Here is a 16,591-nt window from a genome sequence, read left to right as displayed (position 1 = left end):
GATGTTCCTCACAAAAACACATGGTATGGGTAGCGCAGAAGACCAGAAGCTGCAAACTTTGGAATGGGCAAGCAGTCATCTCCTGAAAATACAAGCAGAGAAGAGTTTTAAGGTCTTCTTTCCCCATAGAAGACAACTAGAGGTAAGATGTCTTCCAGATGCCTAGTAGAAATCTTTGTGCTCCACCACTGAACAATGAGGATTGGATGGGAGAGACCTGTATAACCAGAGCCCAAACTAACAAGGGCGCACAGGGAAAGACCTGTCTCATCCTCAAAACATGCAGTGCTGGGAGAATGAAAAACCACTCAGACCCAGGCCCCTAAGCAATATCAGAGGATGAGTCCTGAATGAAAAAAATTGAGTGTCAGGGCTTTTACTAGAAATACTCCTGATCTTATTTACACTGGTATAAATCTGAATTACCTCAGTGACACCGAAGCAACTCCATTGTCTTCAAAAGTTTTGCCCAAATCTAACTGATTGGAACTAAGGCCTTGTCTACACTGGGAAGGGTTTGCTGGTATAACTATTTTAAGGAATCTGTGAGGCTCCTTAGAATGGTACCCATAGTATGTAGTTAGGGCTGCCAATGTTCTAATAGCACAAAACCAAACACCCTAGCTCCACCCCCTGCCCTGCCCCTGCCCTGAGGCCCTGCCCCTCTCCCTCCCCGTCTCCAAGGCCCCGCCTCTCATTTACTCCATCCCTCCCTCTCTGTCACTCGCTCTCCCCCACCCTCACTAATTTGCTCATTTTCACCAGGCTGGGGCAGGGAGTTGGGATGCAGGAGGGGGTGAGGGCTCCAGCTGGGGGTGTGGGCTCTGGGGTGGGGCCAGGGAAGAGTGGTTGGGGGTACAGGAGGGGGTTCCAGGCTGGGGGGGCTGAGAACTCTGGCTGGGGGTAAAGTCTCTGGGGTGAGGCTGGGAATGAGGAGTTTGGGGTGCAGGAGGACCAAGATACAATTGGAGTTGCAGCTAGCAAGGGATGTGAAGGGTAACAAGAAGGGTTTCTACAGGTATGTTAGCAAGAAGAAGAAGGTAAGGGAAAGTGTGGGACCCTTACTGAATGGGGGAGGCAATATAGTGACAGATAATGTGGAAAAAGCTGAAGTACTCAATGTTTTTTTTGTTTGCCTCGGTCTTCACAGACAAGGTCAGTCCCCAGACTGCTGCACTGGACAGCACAATATGGGGAGGAGGTGAGCAGCCCTCAGTGGTGAAAGAACAGGTTAAGGACTCTTTAGAAAAGCTGGACATGCACAAGTCCCTGGGTCCAGATCTAATGCATCCAAGGGTACTGAGGGAGTTGGTGGATGTGATTGCAGAGCCATTGGCCATTATCTTTGAAAATTCATGGCGATCGGGGGAGGTCCCGGATGATTGGAAAAAGGCAAATATAGTGCCCAGATTTAAAAAAGGGAAGAAAGAGAGCCTGGGGAACTACAGACCGGTCAGCCTCACTTCAGTTCCCAGCAAAATCATGGAGCAGGTCCTCAAGGAATCCATTTTGAAGCAATTGGAGGAGAGGAAGGTGATCAGGAACTGTCAACATGGATTCACCAACGGCAAGTCATGCCTGAGCAACTTGATTGCCTTCTATGATGAGATAACTGGCTCTGTGGATATGGGGAAAGTGGTGGATGTGATATAGCTTGACTTAGGAAAGCTTTTGATGTGGTCTCCCACAGTATTCATGCCAGCAAGTTAAAGAAGTATGAATTGGATGAATGGACTATAAGGTGGATAGAAAGCTGGCTATATTGTCGGGCTCAATGGATAGTGATCAATGGTTCCATGTCTAGTTGGCAGCTGGTATCAAGCAGAGTGCCCCAGGGGCCAGTTTTGGTCAACATCTTTATTAATGATCTGGATGATGGGATTAATTGCACCCTCAGCAAGTTCACAGATGACACTAAGTTGGGGGGAAAGGTAGATATGCTGGAGGGTAGGGAGAGGGTCCAGAATGACCTAGACAAATTGGAGGATTGGGCCAAAATAAATCTGATGAGGTTCAACAAGACAAGTGCAGAGTTCTGCACTTAGGAAGGAAGAATCCCATGCGCTGCTACAGGCTGGGGACCAACTGGCTAAGCAGCAGTTCTGCAGAAAAGGACCTGGGAATTACAGTGGATGAGAAACTGGTTGCATCCCTTCCACCTTCCACTAGGGTCGGGACCTGGGTACAGAACAAAACCACATGTAAAGATGAGTTCTCCCCCAGCTAGAAGAGGTGTCTGTATCCAGCAGGTCTGTCTGTGGGGTAGATGGAAACATATCAAGAGGTATATGAAGCTGGCTTGCAGGTGTGGTAGGAGGATGGGGTAAGAATTAGTTTCTCCCGCCCTCCCAAATACAGCACTCTCTAGCGCTGATACACAGGCTCAAGGCCAGCAGCTCTCCTGCATTTCTAGGGGTATGCCTTAAATTCCTTCCACCACCTTGTGAAACACTCTGATCATCTGAAAGGATTCAGAAGACCAGGTCACATGAGGGACCAAAGGAACAGGAGCAGGAAAAGGGAGACAGGAGAGTGTCAATGGAGGGAGAGAAAGGGGGGGGGGGAGGAAGTTGAGAAGAGTTTTGCAGCAGGCACTTACTAGACTATTGGCAGCACAGGACTGGCATGGAGTCAGAGGGCAGCCTTCGCGGTTGGGAAGATAAGGGGATTTTCCCCCCAATCTGATCTGATGTAAAAGCTCTAATGTCTGCGCCTCTCTTTCCGTTGCTCCAAGTGCCCATCTTTATCTGCAGCCCTGAGTTTGCAGGAGTCATAAAGAGGTGCAGGAACTTCTCTCTGCAGGTACCTTTGAACTGATCATTCATTTGTTGAGTGTTTTGTTCAGTGTTTCTACCAACAGTATGGAAATGTCTGGACTAAAAGCTTTGGTATTTGTATTACGGCAATGCCTAGAAGCACCAGCCAAGATCAGCTCCCCATTGTGCTAGGCCCTCCCAAAGACTGAGTCACAGACACTTCTTCTCCTCGAGCGTTTGCAAACCAAATAGAGGAAGGAGGATTACCCTTGCTTTGATTAAGAGGAAAGTGAGGTGCAGAGAGATTACAGTATCTGCCTGGGGCACCCAGAGTCAACAGCCGAGGCAGGAGCTGAACCCAGATCTCCTGAGTCCCAGTCCCGTGCCTTACCCACAAAGCCATTGTCCTTCAGCATGGGCCAGACGTGACATCAGAAACTTAAGACTTGAAGGGTTGACTCATTACTTGGGCTTCTGGGTTGATGAATTTGGGGTCCACTAAGGATTGGTGGATAGCTGACACCTGTGCTCCAGTGTCCCTCCACACGATAACCCTCTTCTTGCCCACACTCACAGTTTCCCTTCACTCTGAGGGTATCCGGGAGGCATCTGGGCCTGAAGACTTTTGGTATGAGCCGGTGTAATGAACTGTAATCTGTTGGGGCTCTTGGGGCAGATGGCCTTCACATGCACCCAGCTTGTTACATTTAAAACATCATCCAGCTGACTGGTCACTGGGGTGAGGTGGGTTGCTGGAGACAGGTGTGATGGGACGATAAGGTGTTTGGGGTTTTCCTTGGGATGTAGGTGGGGCCTTGGGCTGCCCCCGGTGATAGGGTGTTGTCTCGGGTTGCCCCTTCTGATATCCGCTCCAACTGCTACTAGCTTTTTTTCTTTTCCACCACCTCCACCCATTTGGTTGAGAACTCCCCTGCCTCGATTACTGTTTTGGGCTTCCCATCTAGGATGTACCTTTCTATCTGCTCAGGAACACCCTCTAAGAACTGCTCCATTTGTGTTAGGAGAGACAGATCTTCCAGAGATTTAACACTCCTGATATCCAGGCATCCCAAATTTTTACAATGTGGTAGGCATGTCGGGAAAATGCCACCTCTGGTTTTCACCTCAGGGCTCTGAACCGCTGACAGGCATGCTTGGGTGTTATCCCCATTCTAATTCTGGTTTTTGTTTTTTTTTAAGTTCATAGGTGTTCATGTGTTCTTCAGGCATTTCAGCTGCCACCTCTGCTAAGGGTCCACTGAGCTGCGGCCTCAGCTCCACCATATACTGGTCTGTAGAGATGCTGTAGCCAAGGCAGGCCCTTTTTACATTTTCGAAGAAGGCCTCTGTATCATCGCCTACCTTGTATGTGGGGAATTTCTTGGAATGGGGAGTGGTATCTGGAGAAGGACTGTTAGGGTTATCTGGTAGACCCAGCTTAGCCCTTTCCAGCTCAAAGCGCTTCAGCTCTAACTCCGTCTGCAAGCGTTTCACCTCTGCCTCCAAGCGTTTTGCCTCCATTTCCATCTCCAAGTGCTTTGAATCCGTCTCCAAGCGTTTTGCCTCTTTCCTGTCTTCCACCTCCAACTCCAAGCTCCTTAAGTCTATCTGTCTTTCATGTTCCTTCTGTTTTCCTTCAGCTTTCAATCTGGCTAATTCCAGTTTCTTCTGGACCTCACTTTCCGTCATCTTTGCTAACCTTCCTTCCCTTAGCCTAGCCTAGACTGAGAGCTAGAAAAAAAAAACTTGTGAATTCCCTTGCTGTAACTTAACTACTCTGCCCTCAGGCAAAGAAAAAAAACTCCAGCTGCTCTCATCTTAAAAAAAAGTGTCTTAAAAAAAAAAAAAAAAAAAAACCTCCCTGGTTTTCAAGCAGCCAAAAGAAAAAATATGTCCTTTTAAAATCCTGAGGTCTGTGCTTCTGATTCAAAATGATCCCACCTCTCTGCCACCATGCCAGGGTTCCCCCCCACACACACTCTGAACTCTGAGGTACAGATGTGGGGCCCTGCAAGAAAGACCCCCTAAGCTTTAAAAGATTTGAAACACAGAAGGTTCACCTCTGGCTTAGTTTCACAGTTACAAAAATGGGAATAAAACTACCTCTTTAGCACAGGGAAAATTCACAAGCTAAAACCAAAGATAATCTAACGCATTTCCTTGCCCTTACTTACAATTTTTGTAAGCTTAGATGGATTATTTCAGGTATGTTTTCAGAAGACATTTTACCTGCCTGGTCTCTCTCTCTGTCTTGAGAGGGAACAAACAAAGAGAGCACCAACAAAACCTCCCCCCCTCCCCCGATTTGAAAGTATCTTCTTTCCTTATTGGTCCTTCTGGTCAGGTGCCAACCAGGTTATTTGAGCTTCTTAACCCCTTACAGGTAAAGATTCAATATAGCTGACCAGGAGGAATTTTATGCTACCCTTATTTGTATGTTTATGACAGAGGTGTGTGGAGATCCCCTCACTTTGCTTCCTGTCTGGGGCTCACCTACTGAGCATTTAGATTGTGCTGCCTTTCTGGGCTCCCACTGCGTCTGAGACGCGGAGAGACCTCCTTATTCCTGATGCACTGGGGCTGTTTTACTGGGAGAGGTTACGAGGGTTCGCACTGTGTCACACTGGATTATGATTCACAGTGGAAAGTGCTCTGGGGTAACAGCTCTGCCTGGCTCACCCCTGATCCAGACTAATATGAAAACAGTTTCCTATAGCTCATGGGGTTCAGGGAATCAGCATGAAACAGTGCTTTCTTTGATACAGAAATGAGCTGAGGGGGCTGTAGAGCAGTTTTTAAACTAGGAGATGGGGGAAAGCCGACTTCTGCAGAGGAGCATGTGGCTCGGACAGAGACCTCTCTTAGGGGAGAGTCTAATGATAGAGAATCTCCAGGTTATAGTCAGGAGCAGAGGATGGAAGAGGATAAAGTAGGGGCCAGATCAGATGATAGAAACATTCACATAAAAAAGAATCTGATACATCAGAAAAGGGCAGACAAATAAACAGTGACAAGTTTTTAAAGTGTTTGTACACAAATGCTAGAAGTCTAAATAATAAGATGGGTGAACTAGAGTGCCTTGTGATAAAGGAGGATATTGATATAATAGGCATCACAGAAACCTGGTGGATGGTGGACTGAGAGCAATCAATGGGACACAATCATTCCGGGGTACAAAATATATCGGAAGGACAGAACAGGTCGTGCGGGGGGGGGGGGGGAGTGGCACTATATGTGAAAGAAAATGTACAATCAAATGAAGTAAAAATTTTAAGCAAATCCACATGTTCCATAGAATCTCTATGGATAGAAATTTCATGCTCTAATAAGAATATAACATTAGGGATCTATTATCGACCACCTGACCAGGACGGTGATAGTGATGATGAAATGCTAAGGGAAATTAGAGAGGCTATCAAAATTAAGAACTCAATAAGAGTGGGGGATTTCAATTATCCCCATATTGACTGGGAACATTTCACTTCAGGACGAAATGCAGAGATAAAATTTCTCGATACTTTAAATGACTGCTTCATGGAGCAGCTGGTACGGGAACCCACAAGGGGAGAGGCAACTCTAGATTTAGTCCTGAGTGGAGCGCAGGAGCTGGTCCAAGAGGTAACTATAGCAGGACCGCTTGGAAATAGTGACCATAATACAATAGCGTTCAACATCCCGGTGGTGGGAAGAACATCTCAACAGCCCAACACTGTGGCATTTAATTTCAAAAGGGGGAACTACGCAAAAATGAGGGGGTTAATTAAACAGAAGTTAAAAGGTACAGTGACTAAAGTGAAATCCCTGCAAGCTGCATGGGCGCTTTTTAAAGATACCATAATAGAGGCCCAACTTCAATGTATACCCCAAATTAAGAAACACAGTAAAAGAACTAAAAAAGAGCCACTGTGGCTTAACAACCATGTAAAAGAAGCAGTGAGAGATAAAAAGACTTCCTTTAAAAAGTGGAAGTCAAATCCTAGTGAGGCAAATAGAAAGGAGCATAAACGCTGCCAAATTAAGTGCAAGAATATAATAAGAAAAGCCAAAGAGGAGTTTGAAGAACGGCTAGCCAAAAACTCCAAAGTAATAACAAAATGTTTTTTAAGTACATCAGAAGCAGGAAGCATACTAAACAACCAGTGGGGCCCCTTGATGATCGAGATACAAAAGGAGTGCTTAAAGATGATAAAGTCATTGCGGAGAAACTAAATGGATTCTTTGCTTCAGTCTTCACGGCTGAGGATGTTAGGGAGATTCACAAACCTGAGCCGGCTTTTGTAGGTGACAAATCTGAGGAACTATCACGGATTGAAATGTCACTAGAGGAGGTTTTGGAATTAATTGATAAACTTAACATTAACAAGTCACCGGGACCAGATGGCATTCACCCAAGAGTTCTGAAAGAACTCAAATGTGAAGTTGCGGAACTGTTAACTAAGGTTTGTAACCTGTCCTTTAAATCGGCTTCTGTACCCAATGACTGGAAGTTAGCTAATGTAACGTCAATATTTAAAAAGGGCTCTAGAGGTGATCCCGGCAATTACAGACCGGTAAGTCTAATGTTGGTACCGGGCAAATTAATCGAAACAATAGTTAAGAATAAAATTGTCCGACACATAGAAAAACATAAACTGTTGAGCAATAGTCAACATGGTTTCTGTAAAGGGAAATCGTGTCTTACTAATCTATTAGAATTCTTTGAAGGGGTCAACAACCATGTGGACAAGGGGGATCCAGTGGACATAGTGTACTTAGATTTCCAGAAAGCCTTTGACAAGGTCCCTCACCAAAGGCTCTTATGTAAATTAAGCTGCCATGGGATAAAAGGGAAGGTCCTTTCATGGACTGAGAACTGGTTAAAAGACAGGGAACAAAGGGTAGGAATAAATGGTAAATTCTCAGAATGGAGAGGGGTAACTAGTGGTGTTCCCCAAGGGTCAGTCCTCGGACCGATCCTATTCAACTTATTCATAAATGATCTGGAGAAAGGGGTAAACAGTGAGGTGGCAAAGTTTGCAGATGATACTAAACTGCTAATGAAAGTTAAGACCAAAGCAGACTGTGAAGAACTTCAAAAAGATCTCACAAAACTAAGTGATTGGGCAACAAAATGGCAAATGAAATTGAATGTGGATAAATGTAAAGTAATGCACACTGGAAAAAATAACCCCAACTATACATACAATATGATGGGGGCTAATTTAGCTACAAGAAGTCAGGAAAAAGATCTTGGAGTCATCGTGGATAGTTCTCTGAAAATGTCCACGCTGTGTGCAGAGGCGGTCAAAAAAGCAAACAGGATGTTAGGAATCATTAAAAAGGGGATAGAGAATAAGACTGACAATATATTATTGCCTTTATATAAATCGATGGTACGCCCTCATCTCGAATACTGCGTACAGATGTGGTCTCCTCATCTCAAAAAAATATATACTGGCACTAGAAAAGGTTCAGAAAAGGGCAACTAAAATGATTAAGGGTTTGGAACGGGTCCCATATGAGGAGAGATTAAAGAGGCTAGGACTCTTCAGCTTGGAAAAGAGGAGACTAAGGGTGGATATGATAGAGGTATATAAAATCATGAGTGATGTGGAGAAAGTGGATAAAGAAAAGTTATTTATCATAGAATCATAGAATCATAGAATATCAGAGTTGGAAGGGACCTCAAGAGGTCATCTAGTCCAACCCCCTGCTCAAAGCAGGACCAATTCCCAGCTAAATCATCCCAGCCAGGGCTTTGTCAAGCCGGGCCTTAAAAACCTCCAAGGAAGGAGAATCCACCACCTCCCTAGGTAACGCATTCCAGTGTTTCACCACCCTCCTAGTGAAATAGTTTTTCCTGATATCCAACCTGGACTTCCCCCACCACAACTTGAGACCATTGCTCCTTGTTCTGTCATCTGCCACCACTGAGAACAGCCGAGCTCCATCCTCTTTGGAACCCCCCTTCAGGTAGTTGAAGGCTGCTATCAAATCCCCCCTCATTCTTCTCTTCTGGAGACTAAACAATCCCAGTTCTCTCAGCCTCTCCTCATAAGTCATATGCTCCAGACCCCTAATCATTTTTGTTGCCCTCCGCTGGACTCTTTCCAATTTTTCCACATCCTTCTTGTAGTGTGGGGCCCAAAACTGGACACAGTATTCCAGATGAGGCCTCACCAATGTCGAATAAAGGGGAACGATCACGTTCCTCGATCTGCTGGCAATGCCCCTACTTATACAGCCCAAAATGCCGTTAGCCTTCTTGGCAACAAGAGCACACTGTTGACTCATATCCAGCTTCTCGTCCACTGTGACCCCTAGGTCCTTTTCTGCAGAACTGCTACCTAGCCATTCGGTCCCTAGTCTGTAGCAGTGCATGGGATTCTTCCGTCCTAAGTGCAGGACTCTGCACTTGTCCTTGTTGAACCTCATCAGTTTTTTTTCTGCCCAATCCTCTAATTTGTCTAGGTCCCTCTGTATCCGATCCCTACCCTCTAGTGTATCTACCACGCCTCCTAGTTTAGTGTCATCTGCAAACTTGCTGAGAGTGCAGTCCACACCATCCTCCAGATCATTAATAAAGATATTAAACAAAACCGGCCCCAGGACCGACCCTTGGGGCACTCCACTTGAAACCGGCTGCCAACTAGACATGGAGCCATTGATCACTACCCGTTGAGCCCGACGATCTAGCCAGCTTTCTATCCACCTTACAGTCCATTCATCCAGCCCATACTTCTTTAACTTGGTGGTAAGAATACTGTGGGAGACAGTATCAAAAGCTTTGCTAAAGTCAAGAAATAACACATCCACTGCTTTCCCCTCATCCACAGAGCCAGTTATCTCATCATAGAAGGCAATTAGGTTAGTCAGGCACGACTTCCCCTTCGTGAATCCATGCTGACTGTTCCTGATCACTTTCCTTTCCTCTAAATGTTTCATAATTGATTCCTTGAGGACCTGCTCCATAATTTTTCCAGGGACTGAGGTGAGGCTGACTGGCCTGTAGTTCCCCGGATCCTCCTTCTTCCCTTTTTTAAAGATGGGCACTACATTAGCCTTTTTCCAGTCATCTGGGACCTCCCCCGATCGCCATGAGTTTTCAAAAATAATGGCTAATGGCTCTGCAATCTCACCCGCCAACTCCTTTAGCACCCTCGGATGCAGCGCATCCGGCCCCATGGACTTGTGCACGTCCAGTTTTTCTAAATAGTCCCGAACCACTTCTTTCTCCACAGAGGGCTGGTCACCTTCTCCCCATGCTGTACTGCCCAGTGCAGCAATCTGGGAGCTGACCTTGTACGTGAAGACAGAGGCAAAAAAATCATTGAGTACATTAGCTTTTTCCACATCCTCGGTCACTAGGTTGCCTCCCTCATTCAGTAAGGGGCCCACACTTTCCTTGATTTTCTTCTTGTTGCTAACATACCTGAAGAAACCCTTCTTGTTACTCTTAACATCTCTTGCTAACTGCAACTCCAAGTGTGATTTGGCCTTCCTGATTTCACTCCTGCACGCCTGAGCAATATTTTTATACTCCTCCCTGGTCATTTGTCCAATCTTCCACTTCTTATAAGCCTCTTTTTTGCGTTTAAGATCAGCAAGGATTTCACTGTTTAGCCAAGCTGGTCGCCTGCCATATTTACTATTCTTTCTACACATCGGGATGGTTTGTTCCTGCAACCGCAATAAGGATTCTTTAAAATACAGCCAGCTCTCCTGGACCCCTTTGCCCTTCATGTTATTCTCCCAGGGGATCCTGCCCATCTGTTCCCTGAGGGAGTCAAAGTCTGCTTTTCTGAAGTCCAGGGTCCGTATTCTGCTGCTCTCCTTTCTTCCTTGTGTCAGGATCCTGAACTCGACCATCTCATGGTCACTGCCTCCCAGGTTCCCATCCACTTTTGCTTCCCCTACTAGTTCTTCCCTGTTTGTGAGCAGCAGGTCAAGAAAAGCTTTGCCCCTAGTTGGTTCCTCCAGCACTTGCACCAGGAAATTGTCCCCTACGCTTTCCAAAAATTTCCTGGATTGCCTGTGCACCGCCGTATTGCTCTCCCAACAGATATCAGGGTGATTAAAGTCTCCCATGAGAACCAGGGCCTGCGATCTAGCAACTTCTGCTAGTTGCCAGAAGAAAGCCTCATCCACCTCATCCCCCTGGTCTGGTGGTCTATAGCAGACTCCAACCACGACATCACCCTTGTTGCTCCCACTTCTCAACTTTATCCAGAGACACTCAGGTTTTTCTGCAGTATCATACCGGAGCTCTGAGCAGTCATACTCCTCTCTTACATACAATGCAACTCCCCCACCTTTTCTGCCCTGCCTGTCCTTCCTGAACAGTTTATATCCATCCATGACAGTACTCCAGTCATGTGAGTTATCCCACCAAGTCTCTGTTATTCCAATCACATCATAGTTCCCTGACTGTGCCAGGACTTCCAGTTCTCCCTGCTTGTTTCCCAGGCTTCTTGCATTTGTGTATAGGCACTTAAGATAACTCAATGATCGTCCCTCTTTCTCAGCATGAGACAGGAGTCCTCCCCTCTTGCGCTCTCCTGCTTGTGCTTCCTCCCAGGATCCCATTTCCCCACTTACCTCAGGGCTTTGGTCTCCTTCCCCCGGTGAACCTAGTTTAAAGCCCTCCTCACTAGGTTAGCCAGCCTGCTGGCGAAGATGCTCTTCCCTCTCTTCGTTAGGTGGAGCCCGTCTCTGCCTAGCACTCCTTCTTCTTGGAACACCATCCCATGGTCGAAGAATCCAAAGCCTTCTCTCCGACACCACCTGCGTAGCCATTCGTTGACTTCCACGATTCGACGGTCTCTACCCCGGCCTTTTCCTTGCACAGGGAGGATGGACGAGAACACCACTTGCGCCTCAAACTCCTTTATCCTTCTTCCCAGAGCCACGTAGTCTGCAGTGATCCGCTCAAGGTCATTCTTGGCAGTATCATTGGTGCCCACGTGGAGAAGCAGGAAGGGGTAGCGATCCGAGGGCTTGATGAGTCTCGGCAGTCTCTCCGTCACATCGTGTATCCTAGCTCCTGGCAAGCAGCAGACCTCTCGGTTTTCCCGGTCAGGGCGGCAGATAGATGACTCAGTCCCCCTGAGGAGGGAGTCCCCGAACACCACCACCCTCCTCCTCCTCTTGGGAGTGGTGGTCGTGGAACCCGCATCCCTAGGACAGTGCATCTTTTGCCTTCCAATCGGTGGAGTCTCCTTCTGCTCCCTTCCCTCAGATGGGCCATCTAGTCCACTCTCCGCATTAGCACCTGTAGAGAGAACATGGAAACGATTGCTCACCTGTATCTCCATTGCTGGTGCATGGACGCTCCTCTTTCTTCTTCTGGAGGTCACATGCTGCCAAACCTCCTCACAATCCTTCTGTCCCTGCTGCGCCTGCTCTGAATCTTCAGAACATTGTGGCCGTAGAAGCATCTCCTGACGTCTGTCCAGGAAATCTTCATTTTCCCTTATGCAACGCAGAGTCGATACTTGTTTCTCCAGCCCTCGAACCTTCTCCTCCAATATGGAGACCAGCTTGCACTTTGTACAGACAAAGTCACTTCTGTCCTGCGGAAGAAAGACAAACATGGCACAACCTGTGCAGGTTACAACAGCTGATCGCTCACCTTCCATATCACCGTCCTCTTAGGAGCTTCCTCAACTGTTGCAGGAACTACTCGGAGAAACCTGCAGATGAAAGCCTCAGTGCGCTCTCCCCACGCAAACTCCCAGGCAAACTCCTGCTGTTAGCCTCTGCTGTTCGCCGCTCAGCTGGTTCGCTGCTGACTGCCCTTATATACCAGTCAGGCCCACTCAAGGCCCACCTGGAACAAAGCACTCCCAATTCACACTTTTCAAACAAACAAGCAAGCAATCAAGCACACGGTCAAACTGACCAACTGTCCCAGCAGCAGGCACTCAGATACTCACCAACACAGCCCCCCTAATGCAGCACTTAGCGTACCTCCTCTTGGACAGCTCCCAGGCAAACTCCTGCTGTTAGCCTCTGCTGTTCGCCGCTCCTGGAATTTACTTATTCCCATAATACAAGAACTAGGGGTCATCAAATGAAATTAATAGGCAGCAGGTTTAAAACAAATAAAAGGAAGTTCTTCTTCACGCAGCGCACAGTCAACTTGTGGAACTCCTTACCTGAGGAGGTTGTGAAGGCTAGGACTATAACAGAGTTTAAAAGAGAACTGGATAAATTCATGGTGATTAAGTCCATTAATGGCTATTAGCCAGGACGGGTAAGGAATGGTGTCCCTAGCCTCTGTCTGTCAGAGGATGAAGATGGATGGCAGGAGAGAGATCACTTGATCATTGTCTATTAGGTTCACTCCCTCTGGGGCACCTGGCATTGGCCACTGTCGGTAGACAAGATACTGGGCTAGATGGACCTTTGGTCTGACCTGGTACGGCCTTTCTTATGTTCTTATGTTATATGTTCTTATGTTCTCTGCACTCTGTTGGATGGAATGAGAACAGCTCAGCCTTGTGCCACATGCCCTGTAGTGCTGCTAGATAACAAGGGCTCTCAGGTAGCTCTGAGCTCTAAGTTCTCTCTCCACTGTCTTCATAAAATGACCCATGGGCACTGGGTGCTGCATGGGGAGAGCCATGGGGCACTACGTGCCTTTGGGTTTGTTACTGCATGGGATATACACACAATAACAGAAACAACAGTGATCTTGTGAGGATGATGATGGTGCTATTGTGTTTCCAGGCAGAGACAGCCAAGGAAGAGGCTCTCTGCATCCACTGGAAATTCATCGCTGGGAAAGGCACCTGGTCTCCAGCTGGCTACACCGCTCTGCACACAAAGAGCACTCACACCACCTGCAGCTGTGACCGTCTCCCCAGCTTCGCTCTCCTTATGAGTCCCACCGCAGTGGAGGTGTCTCACTCTCAGACTCAGCTCAAAGGGCTGGACCCTGAGCCATTGGTGGCTTTGGTGGGGCAAAGTCTGAGTAGGAACCTCAGGATCTCAGGGCTGAGGGGGCTGGACTGGGGTCACTGGTGATTCTTCCTTTGCTGTGGTACAGGAGAGTAACCTACTGACTGTCATCACCTATGTGGGAATGAGCCTTTCCCTGCTGTGCCTCTTCCTCACCATCCTCACCTTCCTCCTGTGCTGTTCCATCTGCAACGTCAACACCTCCCTCCACCTGCAGCTTTGCCTCTGCCTCTTCCTGGCCGACCTGATCTTCCTCACCCCGGTGACCCGCACCCGCAGTCAGGTACGGCCTGATTCTCCCCTACTCTGTTCCTCCATTCACAGCAGGGCTGGGGCGTGTGGCTTTGTACCCCTTGTTCTCCCTGGATTCTGAGCTGTGCAGGACACAGGGAGGTTCCCGGGGGGGATGTTTCCATCCCCTGTTAGGCCTCTTCACACTAGGCACAGTTGGCCTCAGCCTCTGCATCCCCAGGAGTGTGGCCTGTTCTATCCCTATGTCACAGGAGAGGAATTGAGGCATAGGGAGACTAAGTAACGTGCCCACTATCAGCCAGAGAATCTGTGGCAGGGCTGGGAACAGAACCAGGATCCCCTGAGCCCTGCTCCTGTGCTCTAACCACTAATCGCTGCTCCTTTCCTGCATCAGCAATGTGCAGCCGCAGGACCTTCCATAGACCGAGGAACCTGCCATCTCTGGGTCACGGAGCGCTATAATTGGAGGGCTGTGCTAACAAGAATCCCGGTGTGACCCCCCCAGGCAGGTCTCCCCCATACTCAGCATTTCCCCGCAGTGTCCCTGGGCTCTCTGTCTCCACCAGGTGGTGTGTGCTGTCATTGCTGGCTTCCTACACTACCTCTTCCTGGCCTGCTCCAGGCTGGCACCAAAGGGTTTGGAGTGAAGGAGAAGGATCAGGGCTGGAGCAGGACATAGGGGTGCAAAAGGGGATGCGGGCTGGGGCAGGGGGCTTGGGTACAGGATAGGGTACAGGATAGGATAGGTAAAACCTGGGATAGGGGGTTCAGCGTGGGGGCTCTGGCTGGGAGGCACTTACCTCAGGCAGCTCCCCATTGGTGCCTGAGCTCCCAGTTTCTGCCTGCCCTGGCTCCGAGCAGCTCCCGGAAGTGGACGGAATGTTCGGGCCCTAGGCAGAGATGCAGCCAGGTGGCTTTGCACGATTCCCGCAGCTGCCACCCCCAGAGCTCCCATCAGCCACAGTTCCCGGCCAATGGGAGCTGTGGAGCTGGTGCTGGGAGTGGTGGCAGCACTCAGAGCTTCGCTGATCGCCACTGCATCTAGGGGCCGGATATGTTGGCTGCTTCCGGGGAGCTGCGCAGAGCCAGGGCAGGCAGGGAGCCTGCCTTAGCCCCACTTTGGTGCCAACCGAACTTTTAATAGCCCGGTCAGCGGTGCTGCGGAGAGCCGCCAGGGTCCCTTTTAGACTGGGCGTTCCAGTCAAAAACCAAACGCCTGGCAACCCTAGTATCACCAGCTAGTCTTATGAGACAGGGATAAATCATGCATACAAATCATGCATAAAAGTAATGAAATGGGCTACAAATGCAATAAAAAATAAGGTATTTAAAAGTTTAACAATTGGAGGGGTGGGGGCATGCCATTTAATCTAGGGCTGGCCCTGGCGGCCGGTCCTCAATGCCTCTCAGGATTTAGCTCCATTTTTATGATTTCCCAGTGCTTCTAGTTTCTACATGAAATTGATCGTGATCTCAATTTTCATTTGCAATCCTGTAATACTAACAGCTTCTTAAAGGGGAAACTGTCAAAAGGACAGACCCAGAGTTACTGCTACTTCATTCTCCCTCGCTCCTTTCTGACAGACCTCCAGGAACTGCAGTCCAGTATAGGAAATCTCCAGCTAACACTTTCTGGGCCCACCTCTGGCTTTTCAGTATGGCCTATTGACACTATTAAAAGACCTCTCAGTGGGACATGGCAGCAGAAAGAGGTTCTTCTCCGCCATGGGACAGAGTATGAGCTGACTAAAACTAGAATACCCTAAGGAGTGACAGAGGGAGAAAGAGGGAGTGAATGAATAAAGGAACACAGAGAAGGAGGAATTATCCCTGACACCCAATCTTTCCTCTTCTCAAAAGTTTGAGATTTCCCTTCACGGCCTGTTTAGAACCTGAGGTGTATCCACCCCTTTGGGCATTCCGCTACTCCTCATGACCCAGATGCAACGAACCCCCACATTAGAGTCCAGATAATGCTGCTGAGAGCTGCCAAGCCAATACCAGCTTCATTGCAGACACTCTATATGGGACTCACTTATTATGGGCACAGAAACTTTACACATGGCATTATCTTTCACTAACCGGAGAACTTACCAGTTCTGTTTCTCCTCTGGGCACTTGCTGGTGTTAGAAACCAGAACAGTCCAAGGAGGAAAAACACTTGAGAGAAGATGAATAAAACTTGTTTAAAATCTAAGATATGGCAATAAACAACAGAGAGAGAGAGAGATTACTAAATAAAGGAGTCTAAGCACCTTTGTATGAGTCTGACCCTAATCTCAGTTACACTGGTGTAAATTTGGAATGACTCCATTGGTTTACTTTTATTGGAGTTACCCTGGATTTATCCTGGCACTGATTTTTTCTATTCTAGTCTCATCCTTTGATGCCCTGTAGGAGGCATCTGGGAGTCTGGAGTCTGAGTGGCTTCTCAATGCCCTGGGGCAGGGTGTCATGGATTCACAGGGTCTGGTCTATGCAGCAGCCTGTAACCAGTCCCTTTGGAGAGATCCCTGTAGGGTGCTGGGCCCCAAGGACCTACATAGTTCCATGGGGGCAGATCCGTGGCCTCCAAAACTAGGCCTTTGGGTGCCAGCAATCCCAGTCATTTTCCATGGCTCCCTGTAGTAAGTCCAGCAGAG

Source organism: Chrysemys picta, chromosome 22 (assembly GCF_011386835.1).
Source record: "Chrysemys picta bellii isolate R12L10 chromosome 22, ASM1138683v2, whole genome shotgun sequence".
In the NCBI taxonomy this organism is placed as follows: Eukaryota; Metazoa; Chordata; order Testudines; family Emydidae; genus Chrysemys; species Chrysemys picta.
The sequence above is the reverse complement of the archived record's forward strand: the minus strand, read 5'-3'. Positions refer to the sequence as shown.